This window comes from Bombina bombina, chromosome 10, assembly GCF_027579735.1.
Source record: "Bombina bombina isolate aBomBom1 chromosome 10, aBomBom1.pri, whole genome shotgun sequence".
In the NCBI taxonomy this organism is placed as follows: domain Eukaryota; kingdom Metazoa; phylum Chordata; class Amphibia; order Anura; family Bombinatoridae; genus Bombina; species Bombina bombina.
This window is the reverse complement of record NC_069508.1, coordinates 24,071,565-24,097,999: the sequence shown is the minus strand read 5'-3', so window position 1 is coordinate 24,097,999 and position 26,435 is coordinate 24,071,565. Positions and strand designations below refer to the sequence as shown.

General features: G+C 34.5%; 1 long non-coding RNA gene across 1 annotated transcript in view; it reads right to left on the bottom strand.

The window, feature by feature from the left end:
- Positions 1 to 7,479: 7,479 nt before the first annotated feature.
- LOC128641266 (uncharacterized) overlaps positions 7,480 to 26,435 on the bottom strand; it is a 54,731-nt gene continuing 35,775 nt past the window's right edge. Inside the window, exons 2-3 of the long non-coding RNA XR_008399462.1 lie at positions 12,597 to 12,667; positions 7,480 to 7,528 (exon numbers count right to left, since the gene is read on the bottom strand). This is a non-coding gene — a long non-coding RNA (uncharacterized LOC128641266). The remainder of the gene's footprint in view (positions 7,529 to 12,596; positions 12,668 to 26,435) is intronic.

Genomic DNA, 26,435 nt, shown 5'->3' with positions numbered 1-26,435 from the left:
ATCTCAGAGGCTATATATTTAAGGGATACTAAACCCACATTTTTTTCTTTAATGATTCAGATAGAGCAGGCAATTTTAAGCAACTTTCTAATTCACTCCTATTATCAATTTCACTTACTAATTTACTAAAAAGCAGGAATGTAAAGCTTAGGAACCAGGCCATTTTTGTTTCAGAACCTGGGTTATGCTTGCTTATTGGTGGCTAAATGTAGCCACCAATAAGCAAGCTCTATCCAGAGTGCTGAACCTAAAATGTGCCGGCTCCTAAGCTTTACATTCCTGCTTTTTAAATAAAGATAGTAAGAGAATGAAGAACAATTGATAATCTGAATCATGAAAGAAGAAAATTGGGTTTAGTATCCCTTTAATAATGAAGACCATTTTTATATATATCCTTTTTTGTACTCAACACAAGGAGTAAGGTAAATATAGGAGGAAACACAGTTTTAAATGAACCCCAAGTGGCATAAAATGATCATTTATCTGCCAATACCACCTCCAGCCTTTGGGCAACCTGTGCTAGATTCCCTACTTCTGAAGAGCTATAATCACTCTTGATTCTCAGTTAGGAGATGGGGAAGACATACATTGGATTAAACAGTGTTTCAAAGAGCTGCATAACCTTCACTTTATTTTAAAATAAACTATAAAATGTTGTGTTTCAGGTTTCAAACACAAACAAAGTAATGCACTGATTACACAAAGTAAAATGGCTTTTGTTCGTAAGGAAGTAACCTTAAGGTAAATAAATGTCTTTGTTTAAAGAAATTCCTAAATACAGATGAGGAGAGAGACTGTCGTAAGTAGCAACTAATGTGTCTCTTGCTATGTATAACCATTTATTGGCATTTGGTGCAATCGCCTCTTCCCATAAGGTTAAATCAGGTCAGATGAGATCTCCAAAGTCTGGCATTTTAGCTATTTCCTATGTGAAGAATATTGCCCACAGCATCATATCTCACTGAGTCTTGCTTTTAAGTTTTGTTTTATTTTTCTTTAACTTTGTTAGAGTGGAGTGTTCCATAGAGTGTTCTTTAATAAAGTTTTAAGACATTGTAGTGATGTCTGGATCCTTGACAGTAATTGTCTTTCTATTAGGTAGAAAGTGAACGTTTGGGAGATAAAAGCAGCTACATTGATTTCAGTGGAGTTGATTTTGCCACTTTGATGATGGGCAGGTACAAATATTTAAGAATTCTGTAATTCTTTCGAGTCTGATTGTATCTAGGCTAGGGATTGGCAAATGTGGTGAAAATACAATTCACTTGGTAGAACGAGTAGTCCTGTGGACATTTGTTTTAGAATGTTGAATAGAACAAAAATCCATTAAAATTTGTTAATTAAATGGGGGGGGGGGTTTTCTCCAGTTTTTAAATATTACTTTAGTTTTCTAATGTTCATAATTAGATTGAATATCCACATTCAAAGTATTGAATGTAACATATGATTTAACAAATAGTATTCAGAAGATCAGTTGTTCATGTGGTTGGGAATTTAGTAAATTGATATTCAATAGATACAAATATAGTGATTCAAATTTTTCTATTTCGAATATTGCATAATTTGAATATTATATTTAAAGATACCATTAGAAATACTAGTTCATTAAACAAATGTTAGAATTTTGTACAAACATTCAAAATTTAAAACAAATTAACAAATGTGTTAAATTTTGCTTTAAGATGAAAATGTAGACTAATTACTTAAATAATATTAAGAGGTGCTCAAAAACACAGATTTTACATATATTGTTGGGCAATAACCTGTTTGTTAGTTTTTCTAGAAGTGTTTATTACCACAGCTCATTGACCAGATCCCTATCTAGTTTTGTACAGTGAAATACAAGCAAAAACCAGCTCCTCATTAGGATAAAGGTATATAGGTAGTTCTGCCTGTGTGGTCACATTTTTTTGTCAGATGGAGGCTTTTTTTACTTAAAGGGCCATGATTCCCAAATGTTAAAACACTTGAAAGTGATGCAGCATAGCTGTAAAAAGCTGACCTGAACATCTCCGTAAAAAAAGGAAGATATTTTACCTTAAAATGTCCTAAAGTATTCACACCACATTGTAAAGGACTTTAAGCAGCCAATCAGTATGCCTGTCCCGGGACAGGCAAGGGAGCATGCCTCATGCACACTTATGTTATTTCCATATTCAGTTTAAGGAAGTTTACTATGAAATTTCATAAGAGTTAAGTGAAATCTCATGAGATCACAGTAAAGAGGTTATGACCTCAGCACTGCTGATGCTGATTGGTTACTGTTCATTTCTTTCTTCCTTATTTAAAAAAAAAAAAAAATTTAAACATGCAACTGGGCAGTAACTGATAGATAACTTTTTACACAGAACTTACTCTGGTGAGCTGAGGAAATTGTGAGGTAAAATATCTTCCTTTTTTACCTAGAGATGCTCAGGTGATATTTTCCTGTCAGCTTTTTACAGCTATGCTGCATCACTTCCAAGTGATTTAGCAAATGAGTATTATGTCCCTTTTAAAAAAAAATATGTAATACATTTTATTGCAAATTGTTTTTGTTTAGTATAATCTATCTATCTATTTATTTATCCATCTATCTATCTATCATCTATCTATCTCTATCTATCATATATCTATCTAGCATATATCTGTCTATCTATCTAACATGTATCTATCTATTATTATTAGGCTAGCACTATAAAAATGTTTTCTGTACAAATTACACACACACTGCCCAGCAAGTACTGAGTGGCTAATGAAGAGAGCATATAAGACAAAAACAATACGGATCACTTCTTCTCTTGCGCAATTCACAAGCATTGAATAAAGAGGTGAGGGTCTCATTATGGATATGCAAATGACAGAGCTGTGATGGAAACCTCTGTTTTCCAAAGCCATGTAAAGACCCCAGAGCCACTTCTTGTATCATTCCACTTTTTACTCCATATATGTATAAGCCACCTTCCAGACTCTGGGGGCCCCACGTCATCATGCCGGTGCTGTGAGGCAGAGTGCACCTTGTGCACTGCAAAAGCAGACTTCATTCTGCACCACAGCAACACCATGACCTTGTAGAGCCCCTTAACTGCGGAGCCTGGTGCTTATGCCTCGCTCACCCTGCATAGTAAATTATCATAAGGGCTTTGCTGGCTGTATGTAAATATCAGTTTGCATATTGTGGCATATGTGTTTTCTGTACTTTTCATTAAACTGAATAAAGCAATATTTCATATTTAGTTTGGATTGTGCGCAGTTTACATTGGTTGTTGTTTGAGGACAGAACAATGTGGGTGGAGCTATGTAGACCACCAGTGGGCGTGGTCAAAACTTCCATAACCGTGTTGTCAGCTGTGTGATGTATTTTCTACTGAAAATGTCAACTCTACTGGATCCTGAAATATAGATAAAGAAACAAGTTCAAGTGTATTCTGATGCATTCTAATATGATTTGTCTTAGAAGAAATTTACTGAAAATAATAAAAAGAAAAAACACCAGAGTTTGTTTTGTTAAAGGGATAGTAAACACCAAAAATGTTATTGCTTTAAAAGATAGATAATCCCTTTATTTACCATTCCCCAGGTTTCCATAACCAACACTGTTATATTAATATACCTTTTATCTCTGTATTTACCTTGTATCTAAGCCTCTGCAGACTGCCTCCTTAAATCAGATCTTTTGACAGACTTACATTTTAGGCAATTAGAGCTGACTCTTAAATAACGTCACATGCATGAGCACAGTGTTATCTATACGAAACACATGAACTAATGCCCTCTAGCTGTGAAAAACTGTCATTTAGATGAGAGGCGGCCTTTAAAGGGACATAAAAACCCAAAGATTTTCTTTCATGATTCAGATAGAGAATACAATTTTAAACAACTTTTAAATTGACTTCTATTAAATAATTTGCTTCCTTCTCTTGTTATCCTTTGCTGAATGGTTTATCTAGGGAAGCTGATTGGTGGCTGCATATATAAACTGATTGTCATTGGCTCACCCATGTCTTCAGTTTGAAACCAGTAGTGTATTGCTACTCCTTCAACAAATTATACCAAGAGAATGAAACAAATTAGATAATAGAAGTAAATTAGAAAGTTGTTTAAAATGTTATTCTTCATCTGAACCATGAAAGAAAAATATTGGGTTTCACGACCCTTTAAGGGCTTAGAAATTAGCATATGAGCCTTAGCTTTCAACTAAGAATAACAAGCGAACAAAGCAAATTTGATGATAGAAGTAAATTATAAAGTTGTATAAAATAACCTGTCCTATCTAAATCATAAAAGTTTAATTTGGACTTTAATATCCCTTTTACTTTCTAACCCAAAATAAATCTCAGACATAAAGAAATAGTTTTTTGCCTTTGCAGGTTTTCTTGTCCTTTTGTGTAATCATCTTATTCCCATATGTAATATTCAGTAAAACAATAGGACATAAATACATTGGGTGTGGTGAGGTGTGTGTATGTGAATAGGTTGGATGGAGATATAATATCATACAGAGCACAGTTGCCAAACAAATGCCAATCTCTGATAAATTCCTCCATTGTGATCGTGAGAATTAGTTTGTGCCCTTTTAAACTGGCAACATGTTTAATGCTGTATTGTTTAGTAATCACATGACAAATGTGCTCCAGTATCAGTCACATCTGTATAAGGCAACTGATGAGACATATGAGCCTCCACATCCACTAAACAGAAACAAATATTTTAACACCAACACCCATCTATTTTATCTAACAATCACCTGCACCTCCCTCAGTATTCCCCTCTCCCCCACACAAACAGGGAACCTGTGCACTTTTGCTTTGTGATCAATACAAGAGTTAAAAGAACTTTATGGGCCTTTTCAGAGTCAAAGGAACAGTAAAGTTAAAATTGTTAACATTTTAAACAACTTTCTAGTTTCATTCTCTTGTTATCCTTTGTTGGAACACATAACTAGTTAAGCTAAGGAGCAGCAGTGCATTATTGGGAGCTAACTGCTGACTGCTGGCTTCCCATTTATGCCTCTTGTCATTGGCTCACCTGATGCGCTCAGCTAGCTCTCAGTAGCCATTGCTGCTCATTTAACAAAGGATAACAAGATAATTAAGCAGAATTAATAATAGAAGTAAAGTGGAAAGATATTTAAAATGATAGGCTCTGTCTGCAAATTTCTCTTGGGTTTCAGGTCCCTGTTTTGAATATATTCCCAAACAAGTTGTTGTATTTTAACTTCTTCAGTACAGAGGACACAAGGGAAATATTTTCTACCACTTCACTCCCCCCAACTTAATGGACAAATCTCAAATGTCTTCCACATTTTTTATTGCTTGTTGCCTTAAAGGGACAGTCAACCCAAAATTTCAAATAGGTAATTCCTATAAACTTGCTAATGATTATTATTTTGAACTATAGCCTAATTTAGTAGCCTAAAGCATTTCTAAGTATTAGTACTTACTTTTGTCTCTTGTGGCTGTTTAAAATGCCCGCCTGCCCCTTCCCATATTTCGTCATCAGTGTTTTCATTGTGCAGCTCTAACAGCTCATTTTCATCCGTCCACACTCCCGTGTTTTGCGCATACTGCAGTGCGCCGATAACGCTGTAGGGGGAGGTTTTAAAAAGGAACTCTAAATCCCTTCTCATTTTCCTAGACGTGTCATTATTGAGAGGGATTTAGAGTTCCTTTTTAAAACCTCCCCCTACAGCGTTATCGGTGTACTGCGCATGTGCAAAACACGGGAGCGTGGACGGACGAAAATTAGCTGTTAGAGCTGCACAATAAAGATACTGATGACGAAATATGGGAGGGGGCACGCGGGTATTTTAAACAGCCACAAGAGACAAAAGTAAGTACTAATACTTAGAAACGCTTTAAGCTACTAAATTAGGCTATAGTTCAAAATAATAATCATTAGCAAGTTTATAGGAATTACCTATTTGAAATTTTGGGTTGACTGTCCCTTTAAGTGGTTAAGGCATAATTCTGTGAAGCTCTCCACTCAGGTGAAATTCTCTAAAAAAAAATCCATCAACGCTCCACAAGATTTCAAAAGGCAGATTTTACTATGAGATCTGTATAGTTCACTAAGGGATGTAACCTACACTGCTTTATGCTAAACGGGCGGCACAAACATTACTGTACAGTGATCAATAAAATTAGTACTTTAAAATTTGTATTAAAGCTACAATTTAAAAACCCTTAACAAAGAATACATGAAAAATGCCTTTAATGCTTTATATGGGAGGCATCTCTCACCCCTTCCAGGTTCATACATCTTTTTATTGAGTATTGAGTGAGGTCTGCCCATGAGAAGGTGGGCACTGTGATTCACGCCACACTAGAAAACTTTACAATTAGTGAGAAGAAACCATGGGTCTATCCTCGCTGTGTTTCTTTCAAAATATCAGATTGGTGAAGTACAATGATGTAATTGTCCTTTTGCACTATGTCATACAAAATGGCGTCAGGGAAATGCATCTCTAAGATGTCCTTTAAAAAGTAACCAATAACGATACACTGATAGCAGCCCGATAGCATTTAATCAGCAACTTTACACTCATAGCAGTAGGATAGAATAATGCTGAGTTCATATAAAAAGTCTACCTGCTCCGTTAAAATACATTTTTCTGCACTAGGTACCACAATCGAATATGCTTATTGTGACATGCAGGCGCATTAATGAAATTCTACAAAAATTGCTTTATTTTTTTAAATAACCATTAAGAATACTAGCACACTTTTTCAAGACCAGTCTGAGGTTTAATCACCAGCTTCTGCAAATCCTTTCAAATCCCTACATGTACCTGTGAAACACACCCAAAAGAAACAATGGTTTGCATATTCAGCTTTAATTCTATTGTCTGTCCAAAGTAAAAATGAAGTATTGTACATATAATTGTATAATAGTTTGTTATATATAGTTGGATATCTATCTATCTATCTATCTATATATCTATCTCTCTTTCTAACCAATATCTATCTATCTATCTATCTATCTATCACCTATCTTTTTATCTATCTATCTATTTATCTATCCATCTATCTATTTGTCTGTCTGTCTCTCTGTCTATATATCTATCATCTGTCTGTCTGTCTCTCTGTCTATCATCTATCTGTCTGTACGTTCGTCTGTCTGCCCATCTGTCTGTATATCTATCTATCAACTATCCATCTGTATGTTCACATTGCTGAAAACTTGTAATACCAGCGCACATTAGCGCACACTGGTATTACACAGTGGAGCACAAATACATTTATATGTACACTGTTTCATGAATACAGTATTTGGATATGAATATACGTTAAATCAAAGTAAACATTAAAAGAAACAGATTGCGTTAAAAAGCAGCAAACTACTTGCTTTCTTGCAAAACTAAATTCTACAGCTAAATAAGTGAGCAGATATGCTGAAAACTTAAGTTACATTCTGCCTCTTCTGAGCATGGGCAGAAGCAGAATTCCTGTCTCTCTACCATTCAATGAATAGCAAACCAGCTCATATTACTCAAGATAAGCCTTCCACCCCAGTCTTCTTGTGGGGCTGTGACAAGACGTAATGGACCCTGCAAAATGAAGTACAGAGAATTTAAGAAAAAGTAAAATCATTTTTAAAACTATGAATAATACATATTGCAATGATTTCTATTAAATGGGCAGGAAACCTCAACATTTTCTTTCTTGATTTGGATAGAACATACAATTTTAAACAACTTTTCAATTTACTCCTGTTATCAATTTGTTTTTTCTCTTGTTATCTTTTGCTGAAGGAACAGCATTGCAATACTATGAGCTAGTGAACACATCTAGTTAGCCAATCACAAGAGACAAATGTGTGTAGGCACCAATCAGCAGCTAGCTCCCACTAGTGTAGGATATGTGCATATTATTTTTCAACAAGAGATACAAAGAGAACAAAGCACTTTTGAAAATAGAAGTTAGTTTAAAAGTGTCTTAAAATTAACTGTTCTGTCTTAATCATTCAAGTTTAATTTTGACTTTCCTATCCCTTTAAGTATATAGTGCCTTTTTTATTACAACAATAAAACCAACTGGTTATACTCCTTTTATATTTATTTAAAGGGCCATGCAGTATAGCTGCAATAAGCTGACTAGAAAATATCACCTGAACATCTCTATGTAAAAAAGAAAGATATTTTACCTCAAAAGTTTCTCAGTAGCCACATCCCATTGTAAAGGACTTCTAAGCAGCATATCAGTATGTCTGTTGCGGGACAGCCGAAGGGTTGAGCCTCATGCACTCTCATGTTATTTCCCTATTCAGTGTAAGGAAGTTTACAATGAAATCTCATGAGAGTTAAGTCAAATCTCATGAGATCACAGTAAAAGAGTTCATGACCTTAGCACTGTTGATGCTGATTGGCTGCTGTTCATTTCTTCATTTTTTTTTTTTTACCTGCAGCTGGACAGCAGCTGAGTATAACTTTTTACACAGAACTTACTCTGCTGAGCTGAGGAAATTGTGAGGTAAAATATCTTCCTTTTTTACATAGAGATGCTCAGGTGATATTTTCCTGTCAGCTTTTTACAGTTATACTGCATCAGTTTCAAGTGAATTAGCATATGAGTATTATGTCCCTTTAAGGGACATTGGAGTCAATTTTAAAATTCTTTATTCAGAAAAATGTAATCCTTATGCCACTTTATAGATCCTTAGTTAGGCCTCATCTTGAGTATTGTGTGCAGTTCTGGAGGCCATATCTTCAGAAGGATATTAACAAACTTGAATCTGTGCAAAGGAGGGCTACCAAAATGGTACATGGTCTAAAAGATAAAACGTACCAGGATAGGCTCAATGACCTAAATATGTATAGCTTAGAGGAGAGAAGGGAAAGAAGTGATATGATAGCAACTTTCAAGTACGTTAAAGGGCTTAGTAAAACTGAGGCTGTGGGTATTTTACATAAAATAGAAAATACAAGAACAAGGGGTCATGATCTCAAGCTAAAGGGTACCGTAGTAGATTCAGGAGTAATTTGAGGAAGCTTCTTTACAGAAAGAGTGATTGATTTATGGAATAAACTTCCTCAAGAGGTAGTAGCAACAAACACTGTGGGAGATTTTAAAAATGCCTGGGACAAGCATAGGGCTATCCTACGAACTAGATAAGTTTATACTGTTAGGTAAGGTCGGGCAGACTTGCTGGGCCTATGGCTCTTATCTGCCGTCAATATCTATGTTTCTATATTTCTATCCTTTGTTAAAGGGACATTAAACACTTAATAAATGCTAGATAGAACGATGCATTCAAAGGAAAGATCAGTCTGAGAATAACAAGTAGATGTCGTTTCCAAAGTTTCATTAGCTGTTTAAATATTGACAAAATAAGTGTAAAGCTTTAGTGTCTATAAAACAATAGGAGCTGCCATGTTGTAACTTAGGTTACTTTCCCTGCTGTGGCCAATTAAGGACAGATATAAATAGGTCACTAGAGTGTGCAGCCAATAGCTGTGTGGAATATAACAGTGTTCTGCACTTCCATTTCTAACAGGAATTAAAAAGCTAACAGTTTCAGAATGGAATTACAGGAAAAGGGGACAAAATAAATAATAAAAGTATATTGCAGACTTGTTTTTATTTATGTCATTTATCGTTTTATATTACTATATCAAAGTATTTAATGTCTCTTTAAACTTAGCTCTGCTCCATGAAAGCATAATACAGTACGTATAAATTTGAGAACTATATGGCAGCAGCGTTTGCCGCAATTTTTGTAACAATGTTATTTATAGTGCTTAATACAAGTGCGCACTCCTGAGCCTACCCAGTATGCTCTTATGTAAATTAGCTAAGCTTCAACCAATGACACCAAGAGAAAGAAGTTTTATAAAATATTTTAAATTAATTTTATTTTTAATTGTGATTGTTTCCTCCGAATTATAAAAGGGAATTTTGAATTCTATGTTCTTTTTTTTAAAAAAAGGCTCTGATTCTGCTGCAGTAATCACAGGATCTGACATGTTCTCAATGAGAAATATGCCATGGGAGTAGAATTTTCTGTTTTCCTGACTCACCAGGTGTGCGGCAAGTCAGTTGCTTTGCTGTGGTTTCCTACTAGAGCCCCTAGAGTCTTTCATTTAACCTTCTACACACTGCACCTCTGAGCCGCTCCTCAGCTTTTTCACACAGTGACAGGGCATTTTGTCTCATTGTTTGTTGGCTTTAGCTCATATTGGTAGCTATTTCCTTTTTTCACTGTCATTACTGACCCCAGGTATTGTACACATGAGTCATGCATTTGTTGTAGTTATTAGCCTGACTAAATGTGTTTGCACCGTTCTCTTTTGTGATATATTAAATGGAAGTTATATACTAGAATAAAGACATGAATAAAGACAGGCCTGACTAAATGTAAATTATATACTAGAATAAAGACATACCCATTATCGAATGTAAGTGCAATGCTTTGCATTAAAGGGACATGATATCCCAAATTTGTATTTCGTTATTCAGACAGAGATTACAATTTTAAACAACTTTCCATGTTGTGCTGCAACCAATTATCAGTTAGCTCTCAATAGCTCACCAATGCTTCTGATCCTAGGTATGCTTTTCAACAAAGGATACCATAAGAACAAACAAATTAGATAATAGAAGTAAATTGATTCTCTGGATCATAAAATAAATTTGTTGAGTTTAATGTCATTTTAAAATAATATTTGCCCAAATGGTTAACATGTTGAATTATAATTTTAAAAAATGAAGTTTATTGAGCTTACATTCATAAACTAAGACATAACGGACTTAAACTCCCCTACAAAATACTTTTAACATTATTAATTATATCACTAATTACATCACATGTAACATCACCATTAGCTACATCTACATTATCATTTTTATCCTATTAGTCATATATTTCAATAATTTCAGTATAAACATTTCTTGAGTATGTGTAAGTATATTAATAATAAGCAAAATATAATTATTTTCACCTTTAGGATAAGTCACTATCTCTAAATATATCAAACATTTGATTCAGCAGATCAGCAGAGAAATCTTTTCTGATCTTAAAGTATTTGCTTAGTTTTGCCTATGTATAATAGAATACAAGGACACATAAGATTTTTTTATAGGTTCTTGTGTCATAGGATGTTGAAGTGAAGATGAAGTAAGTGATAATAATGGGCCTTGGCTATGTTTTATAGTTAATATATTTCAATTATTTCAATAAAAACATTTCTTGAGTATGTGTAAGTATTATCATATTAAAGTATATTAATAATAAGCAAAATAGAATTATTTTTACCTTTAAGATATGTCACTATCTCTAAATATATCAAGCATTTGATTCAGCAGATTAGCAGATAAATCTTTTCTGATAGCATCCTTAAAGTATCTGGTTAGTTTTGCCTATGTATAATAGATTACAAGGACACATACAATATTTTTTTATAGTTTCTTGTGTCATAGGATGTTTAAGTGAAGATGAAGTAAGGGATAATAATGAGCCTTGGCTATGTTTTATAGTAAATTAAATAAAGTTGCCTGTTTTGATGGAAAACATACCCCATTCATCTGTTCTATCATAAGAGTTTTGTTACACTTACACTTTGTGCTTTGTTTTTATATTAATTTATATTTCAGACTGGGTCATTTCAATATTATTACTTTTTAAGCTTTACACTTTCTCTTTTGTATTTTAATGCATTTAGATTTAGATACAGCAGTGATTTTACAAATACTTTTTATGTCTTGATAGTTTGTGTGTTACATTAACAAATTAAGACCATGCTTAATATATGTTGTGTGTCTTTTTCAAATTACATTGCAATTTGTAATTTTTGTAGACAGTAATATAAAATACAAAACACAAAGTGTAAATCCAGCAGAACATACAAAAATACAGGGAACACCTCTTGGAGAAGTATAGCAAAATGTGCGTTTCTAGAATCTTGTGAGGGATGATCTCCCAGTGCTGGAGGAACATTTTACATCATCTCATCTGAGTGGATAACTTTATATAATCAGGTCCTGAATGATAGAGGGACCCTGGAATGTTTTTATATTATTTAATGTACCCTTTATGTACATATATGTATCCTTCTTTGAAATATCCCTGTTCATGATAATGAATAACTTTGGCCACTTTTGTTTGCAATGAAATGTCAAATATGTGCTGAACATATGACATTTGTTTTTGCAAACAAATATTCATTCACTCTTTGGTAAATGTAGCATTCTAAGACTAAATATAACCTTAAAATGTTTAAACATAAAAATTCAAAGGTTAATTCTTCTAGTATTGAGTGCACAAAATGGAAAAACTAATATTTTAATGTTAACGTGTTCTGTATACATTAACATTAACACGTAATCATGCAAATAAAACAGGTTACAGATGCAACAGATTTGACATGTGTATAGCACAGTATTTGTACAGGATGCCCTGCTTGTAAAATCATCTTTTTAATGTGATTCTGTGAGATGTTTGTTTTTGTCTAAGATAATAATTTAGAGCCTCAAATCATGTACACTAAAAAAATCTATATATTCAGTGTCTGTGGAAAGTCTGTTTCAGTGTTGTAATAAAAAGCCCACTAAGTAGTGGATAATATTTAATATAAATAATTGCAATATGTATTATTCTTTATTTTAACAAAAAGATTTTACCTTTTTTTTTTAACTTTATTTGTACAGGGTCCATTACTGCCTGTCACATCCTCACAAGGGGGCTGTAGTCTCTACAGGAAGGCAGAGGAGTATATTAACCCTTGAAGTAGATGCTAAGACACAACTATAATAGCTCCAGTCAGTTTCTCTTGGCGTGCTCAGTAGAGGACTTTTACTGCAAAAATCATGTGGCGGTAGAACTTAAGTTCTGTAATGTCAGCTCCCTTCTAAGAATCTCTAAGTGCTCATGTTGTAAGAAAACAAGTATGTTTTTGCTGCATATTAAACATGATCTATTTATTTTTTTGTTATAATTAACAGTCTAAAATCTATGAATACAGAGAGCACTCAAGATAAGAAATTATGATAGGTTAGTTATTTATTAATATCCAGGTAATATAAAACACATACATTAAAAGTATTATAACAGTTTATTGCATAGGCCCCAATTCTAAAAAAAACCTTGGTTTTCCACTCCAATACTCACTGGGGCAGCCCTCGTGAAATTCTATAAAAAAAGGGGGTGTCTCAGCAAGTGGCAAGATGTCTCCCCTACAAATAATGAGAGCTCTCTGCTAGGCAACAGTTTGCTATAGAGGTTGAAGTAGATAGAAGGAAACTGCTGTGTTTTAAAACATAAATAGTAAGCTAAATACAAACCAAATTGCACTGTTTGCAGTGCACTGTACCTTTAATTTGTGTTTAGTGTCTCTTTAAGTTCTCTATGTGTGTTATTACATTACAATACATTTGTAATGAAAGTCATCAATATAGCTATCCACCCACTCACATAAACACACCTTTCATGGGATGTGACTCATAATTACCCTATACTGTATGAGTATGTATGTATGTGTGTATGTATGTGTATGTATGTATGTATGTATGTATGTGTATGTATGTATATATATATATATATATATATATATATATATATATATATATATATATATAAATTGGAGTTTCCGTTTTTATTATTTCATGTACTTAAAAATGTTTTTTTTTGCTTTTTAAATATAATATAATCAGTATGTTTGTTGATGTAATTCAATCATAAATATCTTTTAATATCATTTAAATATTTTCACATTTAAAATATAAAATACATACTAACACACGTACAGAGACATTACATATATATATACATTACATATATATATATATATATATATATATATATATATATATATATATATATATATACAAACTCCAAGTAAGCTCAGCACTCATTTTCAGGAACAACCACCGTGGTGCATTTCAAAAGACATTCACATAGCTGAAAATTGGAAAAGCACTCATCTGGATTTGTATAGATAACACATTTATTGTATTAACGGTTATACAATAAATGTGTTATCTATACATATCCGGATGAGTGCTTTTCCAATTTTGAACTATGTTTATATATATATATATATATATACATACATGTGTATAAATATATATATATATATATATATATATATATGTGTGTGTGTGTGTGTTTTTTATTTTATTTATTTAATTATTATTTTTAGACCTCCGTGCACTAGGAGAGGCCTTAGAACTTTTCAATAAGACTCTTTGATTTTTTTAATATATTAATTTGAGCTGATGCATTTTGTTACACATATATATATATATATATATATATATATATATATATATATATATATATATATATATATACATACATACATACATACATACAGAAGATAAGTGCTATCTCATGAATGAACAACAGCTCAATAGCTTGTTCTTTGGCAATTTACCACCTGGGAGCAGCCTCCTTTAGCCCAATTGTGCTTTTCATATATATTAGCCTTCATTTATAGTTATATTTTGAATTACTTTATAAGTTATCATCTGTAGAGCACATGAAAGAGAAAATTTGCTGCCCATGAAAATCCAGTTTTAATTGTTACCTTTTGTTAGACACAACTTAAAACAAATGCAGTTGTCCTTAGGTTTTATTTTCAGCTCTTATCTACAAATGTGTCATTCAGACTCATATCTATAATTTCATATTTTTGGAATTAGTTTAGAAGCTACATAGCTACATGGTTATAGAGTGGGGTGCACCATAACTTTTTGAAACCCATGGATCAAACTGTTTCATGATCTACATACAGCAAAATTATGGTTAGAAAGTAAGGAAATGTGTATGTGAGTAAAAGAAATCAGTGGGGAGAGAAATAGTCTAGGATTAAAGAACTATCAGATAAAGAGCAACAAAACAACACAGAGCAGTGACAAATAAATGGAATCTTAAAATGGGAGTTCCTACTCAAAAAGTATCTGGATGGAGGCTGACATGTTTTATCTTTAGATCAAAGTTTATCAGCAAAAGTCCTCAGGGGCCGTTAACAGCTCAGGAATGCAGGACATCTTGTTTGAAGCAAGCTTCTAAATCCCAATCTCTAAGACTCTTGTTAACCTACCATGTCTTAACCAGAGATCTAATCCTTAAATGAGGACCTGTGAGTACTCTTCCTAGAGAGAAGAAGCCTCCCTTATACAAAAGCCTCAGGACGTGTCACATTTAGGTAATAGATACCATGTTTTTTTTGGTTCCCAGCCACACAACTCTACTTAAAGCATTGTAAAATGTGTCTGCTGTACATAATCAGAAAAAAACACTTATATTCTTATTGTTATCATTAAAAAGACAGTAAAGTCAAAATTAAACGTTCAAAATTTCAACTTTGTAAAATGACAACACATTTTATATTGATAACTAAACTATAAAGGTTTTCTAATTTAAAAAAAACCTATGACCTCAGTTTAAGTATATTTTATGCATTAAAACGTTCTATTCCATATCAATGAACCAATGATCTATCAGTATTGTAATGTTTAACGAATTAGAGGAGATAGGAATAAAGAAGGATAAGGAATATAAAATGAAAGCAAGAAATCATGATGAAAAATGAAGACATAAATTGATTAGACATGTGCAATTCGGTTCGATTTGGAAATTCTGGAAAATTCTGCAAATTTGGAGATTCGGATCGAACCGAATTTCCAAATTAAAATACTGACGAATTTACCGAATATATCTGAATTAGTTCGGATTTATTCGGTAAATTTGGATGGACATGGATTACACTAGTATTGTACAGTATATTAGGTTATATCACTCTGCTATGGGTTACACCTAATATACAGTACATAATACTAGTCTAATACACAGCACACATACCGAAATTCCGAATTTCCAAATCGAACCAAATCCAGCCAAATTTTTTCAAATCCAAATGAATCCGAAACAAATCCGAAATAAATTCATTCGAAGTTTTCCGAATTCGAATCGATCCGAAACGAAATTCGAAAACCTCTGAATCGATCCAAACCGAAACAAATTTTTCTATCATGCACATATCTAAAACTGATATTGATCAGAAAAGAAGAATGAAAAATTGAAGAGATTATGGAAATACAAAATGGAGGTAAAATAATGGTGAGGACCAAAGAAGTTTGAAATGGATGAAAAAAAGAAAACATGATGCAGAAATAATAAGAATATTGAATGAATTATCATATTTTACTTTTGGTTTAACCATATATTTATGCTTCTTTGAAAGTAATGTGAAAATCCCCCCAAAAATATATTTTAAAAATGTGTAATGCCCTTTACAGTTTGGGTTTTAAGTTGTTTAACTAGATTTTGATGCTATATCATTTTTTGATTAAGTTTAGTTTTTTTTTTTCAAATTGTTTTTCAAATGGTCGATTGGAAATCCACCTGTGCTGCCATTTAATGTTTTGTGTGGTGGTTATAACTGAGTCAACCAAAGTCAAGGGATTTAAAGAGACATGAAACCCAACATTTGTCTTCCATGTTTGAGACAAACAATACAATTTTAAACAACTTTCCAGTTTACTTCTATTATCTAATGTGTTTTATTCTCTTTTTATCCTTTATTGAAGAAGCAGCAATGCATTATTGGGAGCTATTTAACACATTGGGTGAGCCAATAAGATGAGGGATATATGTGCAGCCACCAATCAGCTAGGTATCCTTTTCAACAAATGATGTCAAGAAACAAATCAAATTAGTTAATAGAAGTAAAATGAGAATGTTGTTTAAAATCACATGCTCCATCTGAATCACAAAAGTAAACATTTGTGTTTCATGTCCCTTTAATAATGCTTAGGAGTAAAATTATAAAAGAAAATTATCCATTGGTATAAAAGACTACTTGCATTTCATTTTTATGTTCCCTTTACATCTATTTCATATATTAAAAGGATTTTATCTCTTAATGAGAGAAGCCAATTATTGATTATAAGTACCAGGACGTGCATCTCTTTTGAGCTGTTGCTAAATACTCCCGTCGCTAGGAGTCTCCTGTTTGTATCAGGTATCTAAGGCGCTGTCAAAACGGATGGGTTTTTTGCTTGTTTGAATCTCTCTGCTCAATCTTGTTCTTTATTTTGCTTTCCTTCTTAAAGATTATAAACCAAACAAACATATGATCAAGGTGATTAGAAAAGATATTTATCATAAACATATTTCCCACGTAGTATCCTAGCAACAGTGTAATAAGGAGACTCAGCATCTCTATAAATAGATTTTATTAGGTAACAATGACCAGAGGAGGACACAATAATAGAAAAATAGGTTACACAAATAGTTATTATTGAATCCACTGTGCTATTTATATGGTTATACAAATAGTCTATTGCAAATGTTATAATTACAGTTGTATTTTTAGTTGCTTTGTTGATATTAGTGATTGATCATATTTACGTCATCAGATCTCGGTAGATATTTTAGTCTTGTGCGCTCTGAAACACTACTGATCTGCATATTAAAAATGACTGAAAATTCCAGAATCACCTTCCTTTGATGCTTAGGCCATTAGCCACAAATTACTTGGTCCTAACTCTGGCTATTAAAACCCTGCCCTTTAAATGCCATAATAGTCAAAAAATCATGCACTCTAATCCATTAGAGCATACCATTGTGTGTGACTTTTGACCCTGCTCTACTGTGTGTTTAACCACTGGTCTAGTCGCATAACTCAGATACGAGGGTTAAACACAGAGAAGAGCATGGTCAATAGTTCTAAAACTATATTCTCTAACAGATTAGAGCAGGTCATTTTTTAATTATTTTGGCCCTTTAAATTTTAACTCTAGGAGTTGTTGGCTGGCATGTATTTATCATAAAGCCCTTTATAAAGGCTGTCTGCTTTTAAAAACACCTTTTTCATAGTGCAATGTTTAAAAAACAACACTATTGTAATACGAACGCACATTATGGGGCCGAATTATCAAGCTTCGAGACCGCTGCTCCATAACTTGTCTGCCTGTTCTGAGGCCACGGACAGAAATCAACCAAATCGAATACGATCAGGTTGATTGACACCCCCTGCTAGCGGCCAATCTTCTGGAGGCGGCATTGCACCCGCAGTTCACAAGAATGCAATGATAAATGCGTATACTGTCGGCATTTATCGATGTGCAGCAGACATGATATGCTACATCTTATCATGTCTGCTTGCACTTACATAAATATGCCCCTATATGTTGTGTAAACATGTTTTGAAAACATTTCCCTTCCACAATGATCTGCATTCACTGGCAATGTGCTAGGAATAATAGTGAGCATTATATTTTCCTATGGATGGTACATCTCCCCCCTCTATGTACAGCTAAGGTAAGCCCATTTTATATAACATTTCACCCTATGGGAGCTTGGCAAGACTGAAAAAACTTTTCTTAGTGGACCTGGAGATCATTTAGAAAATGGGTTGAGGAAAAGTCACAATGGAGAAAATAAGCTTGGGAAATAAATGTATGAAGATGGGATGGGAGGATAGGGAGGAAGAGATATTAAAGGTGGTCTTTTGAAGTAGACTGGTGAAGATGGGCTGGTGAGGATGAGATCTACATGAGATGGTGAATACTGTTAAGGTGGGTTTATAAAACTGGATCTTTAGAATGATGAAGATGGGTTGTGGTCATGAGACACTGATAATGTGTTTGTGTACACAGTGATAATAAACTGATTAAGATGGGCCTTCGATGGCATTATAGCAAGGTAAATGTTTTAGAAAAGCCTTGTAAAGACATATGGAGGAAGACATGAATAGAGTTGTAAGTATGAGGGGGTGATGGACTTTGATAATGGTTGGAGAATGTTTGCACTTTATGTCCTGCTAAACCAATGCGTACATTTCTTTAAATCCCAACCAACATGAGTTAATTATGAGTTAATTAGACAGGGTTACTCTTCCCAATTCATTATTTAATCTAACTGAGTACTTGACTATATCAGTAGCTCTTCCTTGAAATGAACCACAACTATATGAAATAGTAGCTACAATCAAGAACAAAAAGGGCATTGGTCGATGCAGTTCTGCCTATTACATCTTCATGACTAGCATGAATCACTTGGAAAGTTTGTAGAGAATTTCACCTCATCTGACCCATGTAGGTCTAGTAACTCCATCCAAAAAAGGGACAGATACAATACACTTCTGTAAGTCTTGCAGACAAAGCCTTATACTGATATCCAGTAAATAAATGCATTTATTTACTCACAAAAGGTGGATGTTGTGGTGTAAAATATTGTATACTGCAGATACTCAGACTCTAATCAAAACTTTAATTTAATGATTTAGATTAAGTAATATTTTTCACTATATGCTACAATACATGTAATATGATAGTTGTCAGTTTATATTAAATGTTGTACTATTATTCTTTTAATTAATTTATTTATTTATTCATTTATTAATCACACTATAGCTAATGATTTTAAGAATGTTTGTAAAATATGTTCGTAAGGGCAGGCTAGTGTGTCACATTAGAACTTCAGTATATTGGCAATAAATTAATACTGCACGTCTATGCTTAATGTACACAGAAAGAATGAGATTCTCCTGCACAGTTTAACTCTTTCAATGTACAGGAAAGTGAAGAGATAATTATGTAGTTAGAAAAGGACTTAAAGGATGGTTCAACATATGGAATTATTTGCAATTAAATCAGCCTGCATATATAATAAGCTTGTATCTCTGACAATTGGTACCAATTTAGTACCATGTCCCTTTAAACATAAAGACGAGATTTTTTAAACAAAAATTTGCCATCACTGATATGAAACAGCAGCATTCAAACATGAGCAATAGCAGGAAGTACCTATCAGCCAATAAGAAAGTCCTAGTAGTCAATTGGCATTAATAGGAAGTGCCTATCAGCCAGTGAGAATTCCCAGGAAGCTGCTATCAGCCAATAAGCATTAGAAGGATTTGCATATCAGCCACTGAGCTTTATACAGGACGTTTTTATCAGCCAATCAGCATTAATAGGAACTACACACATTATTTTCATACAGTTAGCCATTAATTAGAAGTTGCAACACTTCAATTATGTCAAATGTTTGAGCCACAAGTCAAAGTTCATTTTATTGCAGCAAAACATAAAATTGTACATTTTTGTTAGTGCCTGGAGTTGATTCAGGGACCTCTGATCTCTAGCCGGTTTCTTTTATTCTGAGCCACTGAAGGTTTCTGGCTTAGTAATGGATCTGCTTTCTGGCTCCACCTGTCTGCCGATCTTGCACTGGCTTTGCCCGCAAGTAACTGACCCCTGGCCTGGTTATTGACCCTGCTTTTGCCTTATCCTCTCAACTACTATTTTGGTCACGTCCTGGGTCCTACTCTCCATGCTGGGATTGTGTTAGTAAAGTCACTTCCCAACTTTAGGGACCCTTCCTGGACAGAGAATATACTACCTTGACAATTTTAAAATGTAAACATATAATTTATTATAATAAACATTTATTTATCCTAGAATAAGGAGTGTTTGATCATTTCAAGTATTATTCTTAGTAAACATAATTACTTATTCATTTCAAAAGTTATTTTTATATTTAATTTATTATACATAGCTAGTGTTTGTTGAGGCTACTTCATATCCCAGACGTTCAATAGCATTCCTTTATCACAAGTAGCTATTTTATGGCTTGCACAATACACCTTATCAAGCACACACTTCATTAAATCTATTTTGAGAAATTGGAACCCAGTCAAACATAACATATCTAAGTGCTTAGTCTATATTCTCCTTTTTTCTTTACATAAAAGGTGACGTCCTTTTGTGTAGGAAATTATCTGAACCTTACCTGCAACACAGACTACAGTTCTCATGCCAGGTAGACACCGGCCATATTCCTGAATAATCTAACAATGTCTCTTGTATTTTTGAAACCTTATTTTGACTATTGGATAAACTAACACTTTTGTGAAGAAAACATGAAAATTAAATGTTAAGTAGCCACTATTTATAATGAATATACAAAAAATATGGGTGTTTAAAGATGGCCCCAAATATAACTTTTTAATTTTCTAATCATATCACTTTGCCATTTATAAATCAGGACCAAAATAAACTTTGGAAAAATAAATGTATGATTCCGGGTCCCAGGTGTAAGAATTAATCTTATTCTCAAATATTTGAGTATAACAGATTAAACTGTATGTACTGTATATATATATATATATATATATATATATATATATATATATATATATATATATATATATAGCGCCTCAAGTTTAGTCTTTACCACGGTAATTACTTTACTTCCCCAACTCTTGTTTTTTATTTTAATATATATAGTGGTACTCTGCTAGGGGTCTCCCTTCCTCTGTTCAGACCCAGGGACAGCACCCAGATAGTGGGACCAGAACTATTGTCAGAACTATTGTTGCTGAGACCGGAGTCAAGCCAGCGGCTGCATCTCACCCAGCTGGGCTGGACTCAGTGGGCTCCCAGACAGGTACTGTCCCCTCTGCAATGCATCTCTCTCCTGGCAGGTATCGTCCCCTCTGCCTGGCTGCTTCTAAGCAGGAATAGATCCCTCTGTTTCAATGTTTCTTCCAGGCAGGTAGCATCCCCTCTGCCTTATTACTTGCTCTATGCAAGAAAAGATCCCTTTGCCTCGCTGTTCCTTTCAGGCAAATAACATTCCTTCTGTCACTCTCCTTTCTTCAGGTAGGTACTGATTCCTTACCCTGCACTTTCTTTAAAAAGACAATAGGGGCTCATAAAACAAGCTCATTGCTACGTTCTCTGTAGCAGGTCTCTGTTACAGGGAAAGGTGCAGCCAGATGCAGGGCCAGAACTTCTGCTACTGGTATTTCTGAAAAGACTCAGACAAGACCAACTGTTCCAGATGGAGCTACTGCCAATGATTTATTTCACCCAGGACTAGCTTCTACAAACACACTAGTAAGCTTATGGTGACACACACTCCATAAAACATAAACATAGAAAAACATATAATAAGGGTATATAACTTTGCCAACAGGATGGAGGATTCAGGTAATTCTAAACAGTAAAAATAATAATCATCTGTTTGTATTTTTGCCCTATTCAAATATATGCAAATTAGTAATTCCCTCTCCTGTACCCATTTTGGTGGTGAATAGAGGGCACTGTGCTATGATTTTTTTGGCATAGTTCAACCAATAGATGGCGCTGTGTCACACATTGTCCACACAGTGACCCCCCTTGACCAACGGTCCGGCAGACTGGGCTATATCCTGAACGGATTGGCTTCGGGCTGTCCTCTGGAAAGAACAATCACCAAGGGAGTTACCATAAAATGCAACATTATTCAAACAAGCCCCGTAATACTCATAGTTCCGTCTGCCACTACAATTCGTCGGCATTGCCATTTTGTTTCCCATGTCTGTACTGGATGGAAAAATTGTAAAGCTGGAGGGCTAAGCTCCATCGCAACAGCCTGACATTGTCCCTGGCCACTCGATTCAGCCAGACAAGGGGGTTGTAATCTTTGAGCACAGTAAAGGCTCGGCCATACAGATAAGGCTGCAGTTTCTTTAGGGCCCAAACCAGTGCAAAACATTCTTTTTCTATGGCTGCATAGCTGACTTCCCATGGCAGGAGCTTCCGACTGATATAGGTGACCGGATGTTCCACACCATCCTCCCCAACCTGGCTCAAAACTGCTCCCAGTCCAAACAAGGAGGCATCTGTGTGCACAATAAATCGTTTAGACTGATCAGGGGCAGACAGGACTGGGGCACATATAAGAGCTGTCTTTAACTGCTGAAAGGCAGTCTCACACTCGGGGGACCACTGGACCTGCCTGGGGAGTGCTTTCTTAGTTAAGTTCGTCAAAGGTTTGGCTAGAGTACTATAGTTGGGGGAAAACTTTCTGTCATACCCTGCCATACCCAAGAAAGCTAGGACCTGGGTCTTGGTTTTGGGAACTGAACAGTTGGTGATATTCTTTATTTTAGCTGGTTCTGTTCGTTGCTTACCTCAGCCCACCCAATGGCCAAGGTACTCTACCTCTGTTATGCCTATGTGACACGTGTCTGGCTTTAAGGTCAACCCCTGCATCCCTGATCCTGTCTAATACTTCCCCTATGTGACCTAAGTGTTCCTCCCAGGTAGCACTATATATGGCAATATCATCTAGGTAGGCACAGGCAAAGTCTTGGAGGCCATTCAGGAGGTGATCCACCATCCTTTGGAAAATGGCTGGGGCATTTTTCAGACTGAATGTCATGACCTTAAACTGATAAGGACCAATGGGATGATAAAGGCAGACTTGGAGATGGCCTCGGGGTGTAAGGGAATCGGTCTAATAATTCATCTATTCTGGGCATGGGGTAGGCATCAGTCAAGGTCTTGCCATTTAGGCGTCAGACATTAATCGACACAAAACCATGTAGAGCCATCCCATTTCGGTTTAAGTACGAAAGGGGATGCTCAGGGACTGGTGAAATGTTCAATAACTCCAAAGTTCAACATTTCCTTATCTCACAGCATCAGGGATCCGATAAGTGGGTTGCCATAAGGGGGCCTGCCCTGGTGTTTCTACCTGATGGACTGTCAATGTAGTATACCCTGGACTGGCCAAAAACACATCCCTCCTGTCCTAAAGTAAGAAGTTGATCTGCTCTCGTTCCTGAGCTCCTAGACCCTCACCTAGCCTAACTTCCTCCAGAGACCTGGCTCTACTCGCCTCCTCTAACAGATCAGGGAGAGCTGGACTATTTACCTCCTCAGTGGCGGGCGGACATACTGCCGCTACTGCCTCATCCTTAGCTATAAAGGCCTTGAGCATGTTCACATGGACAGGCCAGATTTCATGCACGGCTATTGGCTAAGAGGTAGAAATGTCACCTCCCTGCCAGAAAGCGAAGATAGCGTTCTGCTGTGGGTTGCCTTAGCAGCTCAGTGAGGGCGATCACTTGGAACAAATAAAAGGGCTTTCGGCATGATGTATTTTATACTTCATGAATGAAAGTCCCCTTTATTTGTTCCAATGGTAAATCGTAGCGTTTCTGAAATGCTAGGATTTACCTTCACTTTAAGGTATATTTCATGCTACAAGCACTTGCCTGAGAGCAACAAATGTATGCATTGCTAACCCTTTCACAATCCTTTTTATTGTTTTGCTAATGAGTTCCAGTTGGCTTATTCTTTAATGTATTTCAATCAAGTATAACTTTGGTAAATTTCCAAATTAAAATTTTAGTAAAAATGAAAGAGCAGTTTATTTGTTTGTTTTTACTATTTGCCTTTATTAAAATCTGTACACGATTAATGTGAGTGTAGAGAAAAAGATCATTTAATTAAGGTTTCACCTCAATATATGACTCGGAATCCAGTGTTTTTAAATGAAATATTGATCTGGGCTTGCTATTTTACTCAAAAGTGTTGCTTTTATTTAGACTGACATTTTTAATGTTTTCCGAGTCAAATACTTTCTTTTTGAAAGGCAAAAGTGAGCTAAAAGAGATTAAGCATAGTGTGGGTTCCCCTGTACAACAAGATATTACACATTTAAAGTTAGGTATCACTATTACTACTCCCCTTTTGTTCTGTTTTATTTTATTTTTAAATTAAAATGTTATATTCACAAGAGAATGTATTTTTTATATGTACAATATATTGAAGTTGATATATAAATCTCATTCTGTTTAAATATTTGATACATAATAAAAAATATTTTTAATATATATTTTCTGTCTATAGGAAATGTATTTTAGTTAAACATAGCACTGTTTTTATTTTCTGAAGCTATTACACATTGTTTGTTCTTTTATGTGTATCTAAGAGTTTTCTAAACTTTCACTACAACTCAATAGAATGTAGGCATATTTTATGTGTAGATAATCCCATCTGAATCAGATAGCTCTGAGTCAGAATGATGCAAACAATTAAGTCATTAAATGAACAATGCCTTTACGGGTTATCTAATGTCTAGGGAACCACCACACAGATGTATAGAGTTATTTTTCTTTGTTACTATGTGACTACGTCAAACAAATGAAAACATGTGCATACAAAACCTCTAGTAAGGCTTGTCAGGGGTTGAGTTATCGTTCACTAATCCAACCACTTTGCGGGATAAGCCATACCGTACGCTCCGTTGACCAATGACATTGTTAAGATTCATTTCTTCTTAATTCTTAATGGTAATACCTATAGTTAAATATTTCTCAAGTCTCAAACGGATATGCCATGTTTACTATCTTTTATGTTACAGCTGACATGCTGTATCTAATATAAAACAAGCTGCCACTTCAGTGAATTAACTTGTAAGACGCTTGATGTTGTTTTTAGTGCACATAGATTAAAATAAACCAGTTTATTTGTACATTATTTGTCGTGCATTTGCAAAATATTGGTATGAACATTTGATTGGGCTGAGCTGACTTTTACTGTAGTATTGAATATATTATGTAAAAAACAAAAATATTACACAATCTGCAATCATTTCTACATTATGCTACATGCTAACTGAAGCTAAAGTTTAAAAAATCTAAAAAAGTGATTATATTATGTTATGAAACAGAAATTAGCAACACGTAGGGATTCCACTGAAGCATGGAATTCTGGGTATGGATAGTAACATGAGGTTCACAATATCTCACTGGTTGCTTATCCAGGCACTTTGGCACAAAAGGGAATTTTATTAGCAATATGGGCAATACTTGTGGGAAATCACAATTTTCTACAATAATTCCTGATTTTCCTATTTGCCCCATTTATGTCTCCCCTGATCACAGGTCACACATATGACATGTAAAAAGGATTTTGCCCTGTAAATGTAAGCCTATTGCCCCCTTTATGAATAAGGGTAATAATTTGGGGGGCACTCAGCACCCCCTATAGATCTGCTTCAGTTTGTTCAAGGGCAGAGGTGCAACTTTAGAAAACCACAAAAGGGTGTTTTTTTAGGGTAACTAATTCATTTGTTTGGATTGAAGACTATTAAATGGGGCAGGAACACACTGCTATAACTAGCCCAAAATTATATATAAAGACTGTGACAACAAAATATGAAAGCTTATCACAGCTTTATATGACTGCCCCTTCTTTAAGTTGCTTTGTAGCATTTAGCCAATCACAAGTTGTAATTTGCAGGGAAGCAAAGGTTTGGCAACACAGAGAACACTTCATTTGTTGCTAAGACAGCATTGTATTCTTGTACATTAAAGGCACAGGAAAGTCAAAATTACATTGCATGAGAACCTAGCGGAGTAAAGGGATAAGTTACTTATTGATGGGCAGCAAATTAAAATACATAGGTATATGAATATAAACATATATATTTATGCCTGTATATGTGTATATACACATATAAACACATAAATATATATGTATATAAGCATATACATATATATTTACAGAAAACACACAGTTCCCATTGATCGCAATGTAAAAACACCCCACACCCACTCACTTAAACTCCTCATTACTGCTTATTGCAGTTTTTTTTTTTAAAATGCAACTTTTTTTTTATTAAAAAATAAAATATACTATATTTTGGGGCCAATTGGGGTGCATTTTGGAAAATTA